General features: G+C 43.7%; 1 long non-coding RNA gene across 1 annotated transcript in view; it reads right to left on the bottom strand.

Annotated features, from left to right (window-relative positions):
• LOC126203165 (uncharacterized) overlaps positions 1-19907 on the bottom strand; it is a 480838-nt gene that overhangs the window by 290748 nt on the left and 170183 nt on the right. Inside the window, exon 3 of the long non-coding RNA XR_007540232.1 lies at positions 7838-7938. This is a non-coding gene — a long non-coding RNA (uncharacterized LOC126203165). The remainder of the gene's footprint in view (positions 1-7837; positions 7939-19907) is intronic.

Below are 19907 nucleotides of genomic sequence, written 5' to 3' on the forward strand. Positions count from 1 at the left end.
ACTTAGAACTACTTAAACCTAACTAACCTAAGGACATCACACACATCCATGCCCGAGGCAGGATTCGAACCTGCGACCGTAGCGGTCACGCGGTTCCAAACTGAAGCGCTTAGAACCGCACGGCCACACCGGCCGGCGATCGTTCTGCAGTATACGATATTTATGATATTGAAATGTCTGTGTTTTTCAGTACGATGAAGAGTTCATTCGGACATGAACGCACAAATTATATAGGCACTGCAACACCGTATTTATCCGCCGACGTCGGGAAAGATAATTGCAATTAATTAATCAAAAAATGTCGCCGCTGAACAGAATATACATACTGAATGTACGAGTGCAGGTTGTAGACACATGGTTGACGACATATGAATGTTTGGGTCTGGTCTCGAGTCGTTCTCGGATAGCCTAATAGTAAGGCAACCCCTCGCGACAAGCAGGAATCCGGGTTCGAGTCCAGGTCCGGTGCAAATTTTCATTGTAGTCAATACATTATACAGCTGATGGCTGTCCATATTCGCAAATGCGAATATATTTCATGCGCTCTGCAGTGTGTCGTAAAAGCTATTGCTCTGAACTTTCTCAATAGTCTTTCGCGAAATTAACGTCGTCTTCTTTCCTGAGATTCCCACTGAAGTTCACATAACCTACCGCTAACAAATTTAGCAGCTCGCCTCTGAACTACTTCGTTGTCTTCCTTTAAATCCATCTGGTGGGGATGCCAATCACTCGAGTAGTACTCAACAATGGACTGCATACGTGTTCCGTACGATTACTCCTTTATAGATGTGCTACATTTTCTTAGAGTTCTTCCAATTAAACCACGTTGACCATTCAGTTACCCTATTACCCGTCGTATGTGCCTGTTCCATTTCGCATCACTTATATATTTTCGCCCAGATATTTAATCGAAGTGACACTGTCAAGCTAAACACCACTAATTCTGTATTCGAATATTTAAGTTCTGTTTTCCCTAATGATCCAAATTAATTCACATTTTTCCACATCTGGGGTGAACAGTCATTCATCACACTAAAAAGAATTTCTATCCAAATTATCCTGTACCATCCTGCAGTTACTTAAAGACAGCACTACACTGTACACTACAGCGTCATCAACAAAGATTCGCAAAACGCTGCTCTTCCTACACGTCAGGTCGTTTTTGTAGTGGGTTTGTGCGCAAATTCATAGCGTCTTCCCGAAAGTTGAATAAACACAATAGATACACACAAAAGATAGTTTATAGCCATCAATAATAGACTCTCGTTACCATTTACAACAATCTGCCAACGCTGGCGTAACTTTTAGATTCCGTAACTGTAAAAATCACAGTGTTCTGAGGCGAATAAGCCGTCGAGCCATGTTCGAAGCGCATTTTCATACGGAAAGTAAGAACCGTGAAGGTTGTTCGATAGAAAGCGGAAAAGATGAAAATCTGAGGGCGCAAGAGCAGGTGATAAAGTGGGTGTTGTTCAGCTGTTTCCCATCACTTCAGATTAAATTACGTCATTTAGCAGCCACGGACCCGTGTGCTCCCAACTCCTGCACAGTGTTTTTCGTCTATCAGAATGCAGGCGGGCGTTATCGTGGAGTAGCCCTTAAGTCTTCCTGGTCGTTGTTCTTGGACTGCATCTGCAAGACGTGTTTGTTTCTGACAATATAAATGTCAGCAGTGACGGTTACACTTAGGTGAAGTAATTCTTAGTACATCACACCGTCGCTGTTCCATTAGACGCATAACATTATCTTTTGTCGAAGCGTGAAGGTCTTCATACGCAACTATTCCTTTCTTTTCGTTATGGTAGCATGAAGAGATAATTTCTCGCCATTAGTAACGAAACAGCATAAGAATGATCGGTGTTGTTCGTGAGCCAAGCAGAGATGCACACACGGCTATCCACTGAGTTCTGTTATTTTAACCTAGAGCATGTGGTACCCATAGACCCGATTTTTAAACCTTCCTCGTTGCAAGCAAATGTCGTACGATGGAGGAATGACAACAGTTCATCACATTTGCCAGTTCTCAAGTACAGTGCGTCCATCATAGTGGATTCGGTCTAAGGCGCTGCAGTCATGGACTGTGCGGCTAGTTCTGGCGGAGGTTCGAGTCCTCCCTTGGGCATGGGTGTGTGTGTGTTTGTCCTTAGAATAATTTAGGTTAAGTAGTGTGTAAGCTGAGGGACTGATGACCTTAGCAGTTAAGTCCCATAAGATTTCACACACATTTGAACATACTGGATTAATGCCTTAAACGATCTTCACCAAACCCCGAAGGTCTTCCTTAACATGGAGAGTCACTAATGTTAAAACGACCTTCCTTACAACGAGAAAACTATTTTCTTGCCGTGCTCTGTCCAACGGCGTTATCCCCATACACGACGCAAATGTTTTCTGGCTGCCTTCGCTGCTGTCACCCCTCTACTGAACTCTAACAGAAGAATACGTCGGAAATACTCAGATTTCTCCACTTGGCACTCCATTTTCTAGCGTCCACAGCTCCACTCACTATCTCCAGATGAAAATATGTTAATTCAAATAGCAACAGGGCACTACAAATAAAAAGTCCGCAGCTCGTGGTCTTGCGGTAGCGTTCTCGCTTCCCGCGCACGGGGTCCCGGGTTCGATTCCCGGCGGGGTCAGGGATTTTCTCTGCCTCGTGATGACTGGGTGTTGTGTGTTCTTCATCATCATTTCATCCCCATCGACGCGCAAGTCGCCGAAGTGGCGTCAAATCGAAAGACTTGCACCAGGCTAACGGTCTACCCGATGGGAGGCCCTAGTCACACGACATTTACATTTATTTTTACAAATAAAAAATGGCAATCGACAAATAAACTCATAGCAAACGGAATACCAACATGCAAAACAAAAACTCTATGAACTTGTGCACCATCGTAATATACTGAAACCAAGAGGGTCCTATCAGTTCCCTGGGACATGCCTGACGATACCTTCGTTTAATGTTTATTTTCTTTGACTGCCAAAGGTTTTAAATAGCATCCAAAATTAGCGGTCGCTCTCATTTTATTGATTAAACTTGTTGAGGCAACAACTCTCTTCCGCGGATAGTACAGTCAGCCTCCAGGCCACATGGACCTACTACAGCTTAGACGCCATGTTGCCATAGGCGTCAGAAGTTCATGGAAGGCTACCGGTTCAGTGAAGAAAAACCGCTTAGAATCTTGTTGCTTCGCTGGGCGCGACAATTAGTCACTACAGAATCACGACGGTAAATAGCAATTACTACCGTTTCCAGAGTACAGACGCCTCTAAGCCGCCTCTAAGGTAATCTCAAACGTTCTAAAAAAAACGTTCAAACGTGTGTGAAATCTTATGGGACTTAACTGCTAAGGTAATCAGTCCCTAAGCTTACACACTACTTAACCTAAATTATCCTAAGGACAAACACACACACCGAGGGAGGTGTGCCGAGGGAGGACTCGAACCTCCGCCGGGACCAGCCGCACAGTCCAAGACCGCTCGGCTAATCCCGCGCGGCTCAAACGTTCTACAGGTCTTGTTTTATCACTATACAGAATCTCTCACCCGGCCTAATTTTAATGCTTGATTTCTATATTCATGTATGATTCATGATTTCTTTGTTTTCTTCTTTTTTCCCTTATCGGAAAATGTTAACCGGCGGATCGTTCACTAATGTTTCTCTATAGTAACAGCACTTTTGCCACTCATTTCGGTGCTTCCAAATTCATTACATGCGTAAGCCCTGTCGTAAAAGTATTCGCAGGTCTCTATGAAGCAAAATATATGTTGAGTTTGTAGTCGACTCTTACTTTAAGTAGCGTTGTGGTTCGGTCCTTGATTGTAATCACGCTTTGACACCATCGCTGAGATTAAGCGTAACGCAAGGCGAATCAAGCCTGTAGCAGGCGGAGGACCTGGTGTTTCAGGCAACTGTCTGGACTGTGTGCTCCGATAGTTGGGGTGCTCGTTTTGAGCTAAGCCGGTAGGCGCAGGCCGCGGTTCAAACGGTGTTCATCAGAGCCGTCGAAGCAGAATTTTCATAACGTGACGATTTTCTGACTTACAAAAATGTCTTTTGATCGCAGAGCATGGTTTTGAGCTTTTGGGGAATACTGTTGCTTGAAAAGTTACCTTCGAAAATAAGCATTGTGAATTTTGAGAGGGGTCAGGCAGCACTTGACAATGGACCACTTCCCAGCGCGTCCAAACTGCAATGCCTCTAGGGGCATCTAGCCTGTTTGTGAAAGATTAAATAAAATGTCCATATCACCTACATAAAGACTGAAAAGATTGTTAACATCTGTAAATATGTTTTCGCTGAGTTTCACATTCATATTCTGAATTAGATATACTATAACATGTCTGTTCTGGGCGAATGTTACGAAGTTCCCTTCACCCATCCACTTCAACTGAGCTACTGCACCATCTATAATGATGTCGACGTCGACTAGACATGAAACTTCAACCTCCCCCACCCCTCTGTTCCACTGTAAAAATACAGCAAAGGGCGATGGATAAGACGTGAACGGACCTTATATCAATCATTACCATCCTTCAAAAACAGTTATCATCCAGAACACGGAACTTGGAAACAATACAGAAACATCCCAACAGATACACCTGACATACGGCGTACGGAGAAGTAGCGAAGTGCACACAAACTTGTTTTCCGTTAAATAAGAGCACTTAGGAACTCGCATCTACAAGCAAAACCTTTTTGTGTGCCTACAACATTTAAATGCCGCAACAATATTACAGTCGAAATTTTAACGATGTGACTCAAAGATTTTTCTCTACACTTGTATTAGTGCGACCTTTTTATGGTAGCAAAAGTGCAAGAAAAGCTACCAGAACGCAGGGGTTCGTGGGATGAAAACAGTCACTACTGTTTACGCAGCAGCTGTAAACGAAGGAATGTAGGCAACAACGAAGAGCTCACTAAGTGGTTCAAAACTGTCTAAGTTCACACGTATGTCTGGAAGAATGGAGAGTAAAATTTAGACTAAAGCTGCTCATCGAGAAGAAGCTCTCGCAAAATACTGATAGGCGACGTTCCAGTAAAAGCCAAAGGATGTACTTCTTCGAATATACGTTTCATATAATGGGTAAAGGTTGCACTAATTCTAGAATATACGGCACGCCAACAATCTTTCTCACGACAAATACTCTAGCTATGTAATGACATGGTTTTCGTACCACACAAAAAAATAATCATATTTGTTTCAGAAACGTCCATGGCTTCCGGAGATACTCAGACCGAGCGTTACGTACGAGGGTAATCCCAAAAGTAAGGTCTCCTATTTTTTTTTATAAGTACATAGACCTGAATATTTCTACAATGGTTTACATCAGTTTACAGCCTGAACATTTAGCTATCTTTCGACATAATCACCATTCATGTCGATGCATTTTTGTAGACGCTGTGGCAGTTTTTGTATGCCCATGTCATACCAGCTCGCCGCCATGCTGTTCAGAAAGTTATGAACCTATTCTTTCACCTCGTCGTCGCTTGCCGGCCAAATGTTCTTTTAACTTAGGGAACAGGTGATAGTTACTGGGCGCCAAGTCAGGACTATAGGGTGGGTGGGTGATTATGTTCCACTGAAACTGTTGCAGGAGAGCAACGGTTTGCCGAGCGATGTGTGGGCGAGCGTTGTCATGGAAAATGTGTACGCCCTTGATCAACATTCCTCTTCTCCGGTTCTGAATTGTCCGTTTGAGTTTTTTCAGAGTCTCACAGTACGTGTCAGCGTTAATTGTGGTCCCAGTGGACATAAAGTCGACCAACAATACACCTTTCCGATCCCAAAAAACGGTTGTCATGACTTTACCGGCACACTGTGTTCGTTTGTTTTTCCGCGGCTTTCGCGAAGAAGGATGCCGCCACTCGCGTGATTGTTGCTTGGTCTCAGGTGTAAAGTGGTATGCCCAGATTTCGTTACCCGTGACAAGTGAGCCCAGAAAGATGTCCTGTTCGGCTGCAAGGCGGTAACGGGATGCGCGGGAAGCATCAACTCGTTGCCGCATGTGGTCCTCAGTCAGCATGCGTGACACCCATCTTGCGCACACCTTCCGGAAGTTCAATGTTTCCGTTACACTTCTTGTGAGCGGTGCTTTGGGAAACCTCAGGAACCAACGTGCAGAGATCATCCAGGGTGATCCGCCGATCTTCACGCATGCTTTGGTTAACCTTCAACACTGTCTCCTCAGAAACTGACGTTCTCCCGCTCCTTTGTTCGTCGTGAATTTCGGTCCGACCAGCTGCAAACTCTCTACACCACTTAACAGTTTTGACATCCATGCACGACTCACCACACACTTCCGTCAGTTGGCGATGGATCTCAATCGGCGCAGTGCCCTTTGCGTTCAACAACCGAATAACTGCGCGCAATTCGCACTTGGCGGTAACATCCAACGGTAGCTCCATTCTCAACGGATGCCAAGCCAAGACTGAGCGCCTCAGCGCGGCGTGCGCATGTTTACACACAGCGCGTGAAGCACTCTTCATAACAGTGTGACCAACTGCCACACAAACAGAGTTCTGTACTTATAAAAAAATAGGAGACCTTAATTTTGAAATTACCCTCGTAATATATCCGATACTCATTTCTCTTGATCAAATTCTAATGACATGCAGGCATTTAAGAGTAAGCTTAATCGTTGATGTTTGCGGTTTTTATAATAAATCTCTGTACTAAAGTTTCAGCACAGCAGAATGCACAACGAAATTCTAAACAAGATACACACATCCGCAAAATTTTTTATTTCTGGTTGGAGTTCTCCGCTGATGGAAGTGACGAGAAAAAGCCGAAATTGGCCTGCTTCGATTGGAAGTTTCACAGGGAAATTTTGGATAGCAGGCAACTTTTAATGAAAATATGAAACGCGGTTGCCAATCTGAGAAAATTCTTTTCGACTGCAACACAGAATACCGCAAAAAGAGTACGTATTGCATCACTACGTCAAGTAACCTTGCATAGTCATTCATTCACAAATAATTGTTTAAAAAGTCTACTACGATGGAAATGTTTCTTTTTCATCAATACTCTGAATACAGAGTTGGTAAGTAATTTTTGCATCATTTGTTCATGTGTCATTCGTGAAGTAAGGTAAGTTTGTGCACATAACATGCGCAGCTGTTTTGAGGCTGACTGCCTTTCGCTTTCTGTGTACAGTAATAAGTAGAGGCGTGACTAGAGCAATCAGCACCTCTGACCCGACAGTGGAAGGAGTAAAACGCTGCAGTAGTGGAAGCGACGTCACAGGCGGTGTACTCTGTTTTTGCAGTAGGAAAATAACACGTCCCGGGCGTTTCAGGATATTATTGTCGTAGTCTGTAGAAAATGTGAAACGAGTTCGGCCAGAGCTACTGTTTCACAATGGGTGAACGGATAGTCATACGTGATTCAACGGAGAGACATGTTACTATGTTCCGTGCAATGTCGACGTGGAGCTTTCGTGCTATTTTATTTTTTTCAATATCTGCTTGCTAAACGTTTTACGGATGATGATCATTTCCTGTGTGCTGTCGTAGACTGGTGCTGAAGCAGCACCAGACATGGCTCAATGATATGAAGGACTATTTATATTATCGTCTAAGTAGGAAAAAGGGGTCTTTGCTCACTCGAAGACTTTATGGAGGCGTAAGTGATAGTATTTGGCAAATGGGAAGTATTGTATTTTTGCGGCATTGATAATAAATCTTTTTATATGACGAAAATGTCTGTAGTTACTACGGCAGACAGTCCATCGCATGGGTCTCCAGGAATGGCTGCAGCCAGTTAAGTTTCTCTGAAGTTTGGTGTATGTTAGTTTATGCGAGAAAAATGTGTATACCTCTCTCTCTCTCTCTTACCTTCCTTCCATACACTGTCAAATCCTTTACGGACGAAGCTATCTCATACAACTCGTGCTAGTATGTCTTGTTCCTCCAACGTGCAGTTCGGTCGCAGGGAACTGAAACAACGGAAAAATACAATATTTAAAAGCGAAATAGTAGGTGCATATTTTATTTACATCAGTTAATCGAAGAATTTATTTTAATTAAAAAAACCATACCATGGTATTTCATCTCAAGAGGGTGAAATGCAGTAACCTCTAGCTTCCCGCTTGCCAAACCCAATGGGTAACATGGTACAAAATCCAATGAATCCGTGGGCCGGTGTGGCCGAGCGGTTCTAGGCGCTTCAGTCTGAAACCGCGCGACCGCTACGGTCGCAGGTTCGAATCCTGCCTTGGGCATGGGTGTGTGTGATGTACTTAGGTTAGTTAGGTTTAAGTAGTTCTAAGTTCTAGGGAACTGGTGACCTCGGATGTTAAGTCCCATAGTGCTCAGAGCCATTTGAACCATTTTTGTTAAGTCCCATAGTGATCAGAGCCATTTTTGCATCAAGGAATCCACATGAGAATAAGTATGAACGCAAACTGGCAATTGAGATACTCATACCTTAATATCTTCTACCAGAATCTGTTCTGGTACGTAAAACACTGGATTTTGTCGAATGTGAAACGACAGAAAACCTAAAACAGTCTCTAAAATATGATGGGGAGGGCAATAAAAACCGTTCACGGTTTCAGTAACTTTGCACACTGTGATTTCCGGATTGATCTTCAAATAGTCGATTTTACCAGTTTAAGTCAGCTTTCAATGCGCGTTTTTCAGAGAAAAACCTGCAACGAAAGCAAGAGACAAAAATAGTTCGTTCTCTAACAAAATTTTTCAATATTACACAAACGCGTTCTTTCATGATGTAGATGATGTCATTTCTGTACAAATTAGACGTATGTTGGTATTCTTAATCTTACATGTTTACTAAACCTTAGTGTTCACACTAGACGAGTTTCACATACACACACTCGAATAATTCCCTTTCAAGGCCTATAATTCCAAACTTTCGCAGTAGTCTCTAAGTGGAACGGAACGCGGATAGGAAAATTCAGCGGGGAAAATTTCACTAGTTACAGAACCTTTGTTTCTATCCATCTAAGGGTATACATATTTTAATCTAAAATTCCTTTCTAATTATTTTAACTAAGCGAGCACCTTTTGTCTAAACGATACGCCATAGTTAAAATAAGACGAGGCAGACAAAGGAATTTTTTTTCCAGTTGCATTTGTGATCATCATGTACCACCAAGGTCATGGATACCATTTAACAATTTCTTACAAATTTATTACGAGTGTTACAAACAATCATAATTTTAGTTTTCGTAGCAAATAATTCCCTTCGTTTCATAATAAATGATATCTTAAGCACAAGAGAGATCTCTCGTGTCCTTTTATTTCCATTTTGATACACTATGTGATCAAAAGTACCCGGACACCTGGCTGGAAAAACTTAGAAGTTCGCGGCGCCCTCCATCGGTAACGCTGGAATTTACTGTGTTGGCCTTGATGACAGCTTCCACTCTCGCAGGCATACGTTCAATCAGGTGCAGAAAGGTTTCTTCGGGAATGGCAGCCCATTCTTCACGGAGTGCTCCACGGAGGTATCGATGTCGGTCGGTGAGGCCCTGCACGAAGTCGGCGTTCCAAAACATCCCAAAGGTCTTCTACAGGATTCAGTTCAGGACTCTGTGCAGGCCAGTCCATTACAGGGATGTTATTGCCAAGTAACCACTCAGCCACAGGCCGTGCATTATGAACAGGCGCTTTATCGTGTTGAAAGATGCAATCGCCATCCCGGAATTGCTCTTCAACAGTGGGAAGCAAGAAGGTGCTTAAAACATCAATGTAGGTCTCTACTGTGATAGTGCCATGCAAAAGCCCCCTCCATGAAAAACACGACCACAACCATAACACCACCACCACCACCGAGTTTTACTGTTGACACTAAACACGCTGGCAGATGACGTTAACCGGGCATTCGTCATACCCACACCCTACCATCTGTTCGCCACATTGTGTACAGTTGTTCGTCACTCCACACAACGTTTTTCCACTGTTCAGTCGTCCAATGTTTACGCTCCTTATACCCAGCGAGGCATCGTTTGGCATTTATCGGCGTGATGAGTGGCTTATGAGCAGCTGCTCGACCATGAAATCCCAGTTTTCTCACCTCCCGCCTAACTGTTATAGTACTTGCAGTAGAACGTTTCCACTTCAGTATCACATCGGAAACAGTGGCCCTAGGGATGTTTAGGAATGTGGAAATCTCGCGTACAGGCGTATGACACAAGGGACACCCAATCACCTGACCACGTTCGAAGTCCCTGAGTTCCGTGGAGAGCCCCATTCTGCTCTCTCACGTCTAATGACTACTGAGGTCGCTGATATGGAGTACTTGGCAGTAGGTGGCAGCACAATGCACCTAATATTAAAAACGTATGTTTTTGTGGGTGTCCGGATACTTTTGATCACATAGTGTATTTGACAAAAGAAAAAACAAGCTTTTCTCTCTGCCATCCACATTATATATTTAGACGGCTGACGCATCATCCACATGATTCGTTATCCAACACAACTTCGACCAGATATATTATGTAGAATTTTACACACGGTTACCGTAGTTACTAAGAAGTACAGTTGCGACACAAAAATAAATCTTTAGGATTAAACAATAAATCATCTTAGTTCAGCAAGAAGACCAGAAAAAATGGTTCAAATGGCTCTGAGCACTATGGGACTTAACAGCTATGGTCATCAGTCCCCTAGAACTTAGAACTACTTAAACCTGACTAACCGAAGGACAGCACACAACACCCAGCCATCACGAGGCAGAGAAAATCCCTGACCCCGCCGGGAATCGAACCCGGGAACCCGGGCGTGGGAAGCGAGAACGCTACCGCACGACCACGAGATGCGGGCAAGAAGACCAGAGAAACAGTAAGTGCACATATGAAATATTCTTTAAATTATAAATTGTATGTGTGTAGCGCCTTAGATCAAGAAAGTGCTATAATTTTCCCTTCGTGAAAACAGAATCAATAGTATGTAATTAACCTCACAAAAACTCAACTTTCCGGCGAGTATGCTGTAATCCACCCTAACATTTCTACTGGTAAATTACTAACCTTTGCCTAGTAAACGTTTTATTACGCCGTGTCGTTAGTGAACGTGCAAGTATCCTTTTCAATGCAGTGGAAGCAAATATAGCCCATGTCCTCTTCAAAGTAACTAGCTTGATATTTGCTTGAAACGACTTAGAAAAACTACAAAGACACAAGATTTGTGTGTCAGAACGGAGGTGGAACCTTGGTTCCTACCTAAAGTGAGTGCAGACCCACATTTATGAGCACGCACAAGGATAAGTTCCTAATTACATAAACAAATGCGTAATAAGACAATAAGAGAACATGGATAAAATAACTCTACAGACAAACAACTCGGTAAAAAAAATGAATGTACCAGGAACATCACCACACGTTAAATATTCCCCTTATAACTTTACAGTGGAGAACCACTAAACACAAGACCTTAAAATTTTCATAAGATTATAGTTGTGATCAGATAAAACTTATGACAGGTCCCCTGAAAATCTGAGACCCTTTTTCTAGTCATTAACAAATCTGGCATTTCGCTGAAACATGGCTTCCGCTTCGCCTGAACTTCCACCTGCTGCAATCGAACTTCATAATTTACATGCTACTGACTAGAGCGTAGAGGTCGGTCATGCTCGCCTTTTTAATACAACATAGACCACCATATTCTTAATATGTTTCTTACGTTTCAGTAATTACGACAGAAAACTAAGTGAAGATTAGAATTTTTCTGTGGAACGTTTCCGCAACATTAGGAAGTCATTATCAGTTGTTACATGTTGCATACCGTCAAATGTTTATAGTTCAATTCCTGTGTCCAATGCACGGGAACTCATCACAAGTGATTTAAATGAGAAATCACTGCACCAGTTACATTTTTTCCCCAAGCTTAGCACGAAGTTTTTCACATATACAAGTATATTCCTATCTGGAAGTGCAATCATTTACATTGGTATATTATGTGATGTCTGGCTGTGTGTTGTACTTACTGCCTGTCCTGTACCGCAATTATCTTTATGGTTTTAAGGTATTGTGCCCCCTTCATTGTTCAGGAAGACATAAATTACTGAAACGCGTTGTGCTACGCATGAAAAAAGGTGACTGGTGCAGTATTCCTTATTTAAATCCTGAATGACACAGACGACGGCTTTCCAAAAACATCGATTATGATGAATGAAATTAGATTCACCACGATAACTCGTAACGTTAACCAGTTACACCTCTAACGTAATAAGCACTGCAATGTGTGCTTGTAAATACTGGGCGTCCCAGGAGGAATAGCCAATATTAAGAGATATGACAGGAACGGTAATTCGAAACAAGAAACGTCTGGTCAAAAGCTGCTCTATAGTTCACGCCTTAAGAGCTACGACCATTTAGTATCTCCGCTACTGTGAACCACATCTCTTTTACTGAGAAAGTGCTCTTAGCTCTTAAGGTATGCATCTTGGAGCCCATGTTTACTGGACTCTTTTGTTTCGAATGAACGTTCCTGTCATATCCCAGAATACAGACCATCCCTTCCCAGGCTCCCTATATATTTAAGAGAAACGTTCAAGAAATTCACTGATTTCACACCATAAATTATTTATGACGTATGTAGAATAAAAATAGGAATCAGATCACAGGGTGAAGGTCACAAACAACGCAATCTCCTAGAATAGTCTTCATGTCGCTTTGTGCAGTTCTCGTGATTGCATAAATGCAGGCAAAAATATTTGATCAGGTGAACATCTGGAATTAAGGAATATATTTACAAAATAAAAACCTGCTTCAGTTGCTCGTAATTTATAAATTTATTACACGACCGGTTTCGAAGCTTTAAGCTCCATTTTCAGATGCCGCCATATAATTATGAAAATATAAATGTGTGGCGGTCGGCCCAGTCACTCAGTGAAATCGGACGCCGAAAAAATTTAGAAAATTACTAGCAACTGAAGCGGATTTTTTTCTATAAAAAGGAGGAAAAAAGGAATGATTCAGACATTAGGCTGCTGCTCGCACGTCGAAAATAGCATGTGCGTGTGATTGTTGCTTGTTGCCAATTTAGCCCTTGCAGAGATCAATAACGCATCTACCATCTCCAGAGCACTGTGCATTCCAGTCACGAGTAGGTAAAAATAGTAACTTACAATAATAATAATAATAATAATAATAATAATAATAATAATAATATAGTAGTAGTAGTAGTAGTCCCCAATGAACCACAGAACCTGCTGTCGGTGGGTTGGCTTGCGCGCCTCAGCGATACGGATAGCCGTACCGCAGGTGAAACCACAGCGGACGGGCATCTCGGTATTGATAGGTCAGACGAAGGTGTGGTTCACGAACAGTGGCAGCAGCCTAGTTGCAGGAGCAACAATCTGGATAATTCACTGAACTGGCCTCGTAACATCAACCAAAACAGCCTTGCTCTACTGGCACTGCGAACGGCTGAAAGCACGGGGAAACTACAGCTAAAATTTTTCCAGAAGGCATGCAGCTCTGCTGTATGGTTAAACTCTTGGGTAAAATATTCCGGACGTAAAATAGTCCCCCTTTTGGATCTCCGGGCGGTGACTACTCAGGAGGACGTCATCATCAGAAGAACAAAATTGGCGTTATACGTGTAATGTTACATCCCTTAAACGGGCAGGTAGGTTAGAAAATTTAAAAAGGGAAATGGATAGGTTGAAGTTAGATAAAGTGGGAATGGCTGAAGTTCGGTGGCACGAGGAACAGGACTTCTGGTCAGGTGAATACAGGGTTATAAATACAAAATCAAATAGGGGTAATGCATTGGTGGGCTTAATACTGAATAAGAAAATAGTAATGCGGTTGGGCCACTATGAGCAGTATAGAGAACGCATTATCGTAGCCAAGATAGACATTAAGCCCATGCCTATCACAGCAGTACAAGTTTACATGCCTACTAGCTCCGCAGGTGATGAAGAGATTGAAGAAATGTATGATGACACACATGAAATTATTCTGATAAAGGAGACGAAAATTTAATTGTGATGGGGAACTGAAAAGTAAAAATAGTAGGTGACCACGAGTTCTGGGAAAGGAATGAAAGAGAAAGCCACCTGGTAAAATTTTGCGCAGAGCATAATTTAATCATCGCTAATGCTTGGTTTAAGAATCATAAAAGAAGGCTGTATAAGTGGAAGAGACCTGGAGACACCGGAAGGTTTCAGACTGACTATACGTATAATACACTACTGGCCATTAAAATTTCTACACCAAGAAGAAATGCATATGATAAACGGGTATTCATTGGACAAATATATTATACTACAACTGACATGTGATTACATTTTCACGCAATTTGGGTGCATAGATCCTGAGAAATCAGTACCCAGAACAACCACCTCTGGCCGTAATAACGGTCTTGATACGCCTGGGCATTCAGTCAAACAGAGCTTGGATGGTGTGTACAGGTACAGCTGCCCATGCAGCTTAAACACGATACCACAGTTTATCAAGAGTAGTGACTGGCATATTGTGACGAGCCAGTTGCTCGGCCACCATTGACCAGACGTTTTCAGTTGGTGAGAGATCTGGAGAATGTGCTGGCCAGGGCAGCAGTCGAACATTTTCTGTATCCGGAAAGGCCGGTACAGGACCTGCAACATGCGGTCGTGCATTATCCTGCTGAAATGTAGGGTTTCGCAGGGATCGAATGAAGGGTAGAGCCACGGGTCGTTAACACATCTGAAATGTAACGTCCATTGTTCAAAGTGCCGTCAATGCGAACAAGAGGTGACCGAGACGTGTAACCAATGGCACCCCATACCATCACGCCGGGTGATACGCCAGTATGGCGATGACGAATACACGCTTCCAAAGTGCGTATACCGCGATGTCGCCACACACGGATGCGACCATCGTTATGCTGTAAACAGAACCTGGATTCATCCGAAAAAATGACGTTTTGCCATTCGTGCACCCAGGTTCGTCGTTGAGTACACCATCGCAGGCGCTGCTGTCTGTGATGCAGCGTCAAGGGTAACTGCAGCCATGGTCTCCGAGCTGATAGTCCATGCTGCTGCAAACGTCGTCCAACTGTTCGTGCAGATGGTTGTCGTCTTGCAAACGTCCCCATCTGTTGACTCAGGGATCGACACGTGGCTGCACGATCCGTTACAGTCATGCGGGTAAGATGCCTGTCATCTCGACTGCTAGTGATACGGGGCCGTTGGGATCCAGCACGGCGTTCCGTATTACCCTCCTGAACCCACCGATTCCATATTCTGCTAACAGTCATTGGATCTCGACCAACGCAAGCAGCAATGTTGCGATACGATAAACCGCAATCGCGATAGGCTACAATCCGACCTTTATCAAAGTCGGAAACGTGATGGTACGCATTTCTCCTCCTTACACGAGGCATCACAACAACGTTTCACCAGGCAACGCCGGTCAACTGCTGTTTGTGTATGAGAAACCGGTTGGAAACTTTCCTCATGTCAGCACGATGTAGGTGTCGCCACCGGCGCCAACCTTGTGTGAATGCTCTGAAAAGCTAATCATTTGCATATCACAGCATCTTCTTCCTGTCGGTTAAATTTCGCGTCTGTAGCACGTCATCTTTGTGGTGTAGCAGTTTTAATGGCCAGTAGTGTAGCTACACAGAGATTTACGCACCGGATTTTAAATTATAAGACATTCCAGTGGCAGATGTGGACTCCGACAACAATTTGTTGGTTATGGACTGTAGATTGAAACTTAAGAAATTGGAAGGAGGTAGAAAAAAGGAGATGGGACCTGAATAAGTTGAAAGAACCAGTCTGTTGAGAGTTTCAGAAGGAGCATTAGACAACGGCTGGCTACAATAAGGGTAATGAATACAGAAGAAGAATGGGTAGCTGTAGGAGATGAAATAGTGAAGGCAGCACAGGGTCAAATAGGTAAGCAGACGAGGTCTAATAAAAATCCTTGGAGAACACAAGATACATTGAATTTAAATGATGAAAGGAGAAAATATAAAAATGCACCAAATAAAGCAGGCGAAAGGGGATGCAAACTTTTAAAAAATGATACTGGCAAGAAGTGCAAAATGGCTAAGCAGGACTTGCTAGTGGACGTCGATACCGCCAAAAGGAAAATTAAAAAAAGCCTTTGGCGAAAAGAAAAGCAGCTCTACGAACATAAAGAGCTCAGATGGGAAAACAGACCCAAACAAAGAATGGAGAGCAGGGAGGTGGAAGGAGTATATACAGGATCTATACAGGGGAGATAAACTAGACGACAAGGTCATAGAAATGGAAGTGGACGTAGATGAAGATGAGATGGGAGATCTGATACTGCGACAAGAATTTGATAGAACTCTGAAAGATCTCAGTCGATAGAAGGCTCTGTTTAACACTTTCAAGTTCTAATATTTGTCCCTAACAACATTTTTCCGCTGCAACACATTTCAGACGCGTTGCGTCTTCTTTTATCAGGCTTAGCCATTATCATATTCACTTCAATTTAGATTTGAGTTCAAATCGTCGTTTTAGGGACGCATTTCTTGATGTCGGTTCCTATTTAGACACTACCAGATTTCTCCTGAAGCAAGTCTTGCATGCCGGCCGGTGTGGCCGTGAGGTTTTAGGCGCTACAGTCTGGAACCGCGCAACCGCTACGGCCGCAGGTTCGAATCCTGCCTCGGGCATGGATGTGTGTGATGTCCTTAGGTTAGTCAGGTTTAAGTAGTTCTAGGTTCTAGGGGACTGATGACCTCAGAAGTTAAGTCCCACAGTGCTCAGAACCATTTGAACCATTTGTCAACACCGATTAAAAAGTTTTAACGGCGGTTTAAATTTTGTGGGGTATTATTTATTGAAAAACCCTCGAACATGGTCTGATAGTGGCAGTAATGACAGTCTGCTTTTTTGATCATCTTGATGGGTAGTGGATTTTTAATGACGTGACTGCATTCATCTCATCGTCTTACTAGATATCCAGTAGGGCCACAGGTCGCTTTGTAACGGCCTGTTTCTTCATTCCGCCGTGTGGGCGTTGTACAAACATCAAAATATGTTTTGCATCGCCCCAGTTCCCAGAACTCTTGAAGATAGACGTTGACTGTGGATACTGTATCACAGACACAGTTCCTTTGACAGTTCAAAGATGTCACTAAACTCGCCCAAAGATGTAAACAACCATGCATGAGCAGCGCTTATTAGACGGAGGGAGTCCGATAGCCGATAAGTTCCAGCCATTACACCAGAAAGGAGGTACACAGCTCGTGTTGGCTGTGGTTCAACCATGTCTAGACAGTCAATACCGCTGTTCGATCGCGTCCGCATTGTTACTTTGTGCCGGGAAGGGCTCTCAACAAGGGAAATGCCCAGGCGTCTGGGAGTGTACCAAAGCGATGTTGTTCGGAAATGGAGAAGATACAGAGAGACAGGAACTGTCGATGACATGACTCCCTCGGGTCGCCCAATGGCTACTATGGCAGTGGATGACCGGTACCTGCGGATTATGGGTCGGAGGAACCCTGACAGCACAGCCACCATGTTTAGTTATGCTTTTCGTGCAGCCACACGACGTCGTTACGACTCAAACGTTGCGCAAGAGGCTGGATGATGCGCAACTTCACTCCCGACGTCCATGGCGAGGTCCATGTTTGCAACCACGACACCATACAGCGCGGTACAGATGGATCTAAAAACATGCCCAATGGACCGCTCAGGATTAGCATGGCGTTCTCTTCATCGATGAGTGTCGCATATGCCTTCAACCAGACAATCGTCGGAGACGTGTTTGGAGGCAACCCGGTCAGGCTGAACGCCTTAGACATACTGTGCAGCGAGTGCAGGAAGGTGGAGGTTCGCTGCTGTTTTGGGGTAGCAATATGAGGGGCCGACGTACGCCGCTGGTGGTCATGGAAGGCGCCGTAATGGCTGTACGATACGTAAATGCCATCCTCCGACCGATACTGTAACCATATCGGCAGCGTATTGGCGAGGCATTCGTCTTCATGGACGACAGTTCGCGGCCCCATCATGGACACCTTGTGAATGACTTCATTCAGGACAACGACATCGCTGCTCGACAAGAGTGGCCAGCATGAATCCTATCGAACATGCCTGGGATATATTGGAAAGGGCTGTTTATGGACGATGTGACCCACCAACCACTCTGAGGGATCTACGCCGAATCGCCGTTGAGGAGTGGGACAATCTGGACCACCAGTGCCTTGATGAACTTATGGGTAGTATTCGACGACGAATACAGGCATGTATCAATGCAAGCGGACGTGCTACTCGGTACTATAGGTACCGGTATGTACAGCAATCCGGACCACCACCTCTGAAGGTCTCGCTGCATGGTGGTACAATATGCAATGTGTGGTTTTCATGAGAAAAAAAAGGGCGGAAATGATGTTCATATATATTATCTCTATTCCAATTTTCTGTACAGGTTCCGGACCTCTCCGAACCGAGGTGATAAAAACTTTTTTTGATGGGTGTATTATGGAATTATGGGCCGTCCTGGCTTTACTGTCAAGTTTCCGGGCGTATTTTGGAATCGTCTAATACTTGCTCTTCCTTACCTAATCGTAGAGAAAGCGGGCTGTAAAATTTCTTTGTACGTGGCATATGCACTCTAGTACCTTGTTTTAAAGTCGTCGTAGTTGCTTGATATGAACTTCGGTGCTGTGGCACAGACCAGATCCAGGGCCTGCAAAATTGGAATTGGCAATGAACGGACAGTGATGACCTTTCTTTTTCTTCTTGTTTCGAATGTGCCTACTTTGGACCACGCTTGTTCAACTGTTGGGCTTTGATCTTTGCCAGTACTGTCGCATCCGCTGCCGAAGTAACTTCTTCCTTTCTTCTGTCCACGGGGTACCTTTCCTTCGGGGCTTTTCCTGAAATCCTCTGTCTTCCTTCAGGGTACGTCTCACAGACTGTCTGCTCTGGAGATCAGTTATACTCAGTTCTTTAAAGTCCGTTTCAATTTCTGTCAGTGAAGTGGTGCGAACCTTCTTGTTTTGCCAGAAGGTGAACAGACGGTTGGTCAATCTGTCTGAAGGCAATCTTTCAACATGGCTATAGAAAGCTACCCTTATTTTTCTTGCGCAGTTAGAGAGCCTCTCGATATGTTCGTAGAGCTTCGAGTTATGTCGCCTTCTGAATTCCCCACCTCATTCTAGCGAGCTTAGGATCTTCCTGAGGATTCTCCTGACTTCCTATTTATCTATCAGACCTCTCCGGTTCATGGAGGCCTCTGGTCATATGACTGATGTGTAGAGCTTCATTTTTTGTTGTAAGTGTTCATAGTCAGTCCATAGGCTAGTTACAACTTGTTGACTCTCATGGATAATGACTTTTTTCAGATAAATTGGGTTCAATCCATTCGCCGAAATACTTAAATTTCTCAGTCCTTTCGATGTTTCCCTGGTCTAGTAACATCTCTATGTTAGCTTCTTTGATGTTGGTGAAGAAATCTGTTTTCTCCAGCGACACTTGAAGACCCACTTCGGTTGTAGGTTTTCTGAGGCAGTTTACCTGCACTGTTGCCATTTCAAGAGAATCAGCAATCAGTGCCATATCATCTGCAAAAGCCAGGCAATCTACAATCAGTCCTTTGTTCTTACGGCCCAGATTAATAAGAAAACACAGTGCGTCAAGGATTTAGAAGCATCATGTGGACGAAGTGTGAGTACAGACCTCCTACGTCAGCGCCAATCAAGTGCCAGAGATACTTTGTTGTCATGGTCTACTGAAATGGAACGACAAACAGTCGTACATCTTCAATTACCTGACGGTGTTTCTTGGTCCAGAGGAGTGGCTGATTTTGGCTCCAGTAAGTCGCAGTCACTAGACCGTGTCCACCTCTCCAGATCACGGTAAGCATCTTGTAGTCGGAGCTGAATTATAGCTGGGGATAGGATTCTGGGATTTATAGTTATGTCATTTTTGGAGATGTACTTGCTGATGCGTGGCGAAGTTTTGAATTTTAAC

Source organism: Schistocerca nitens, chromosome 9, assembly GCF_023898315.1.
Source record: "Schistocerca nitens isolate TAMUIC-IGC-003100 chromosome 9, iqSchNite1.1, whole genome shotgun sequence".
Classification (NCBI taxonomy): Eukaryota; Metazoa; Arthropoda; class Insecta; order Orthoptera; family Acrididae; genus Schistocerca; species Schistocerca nitens.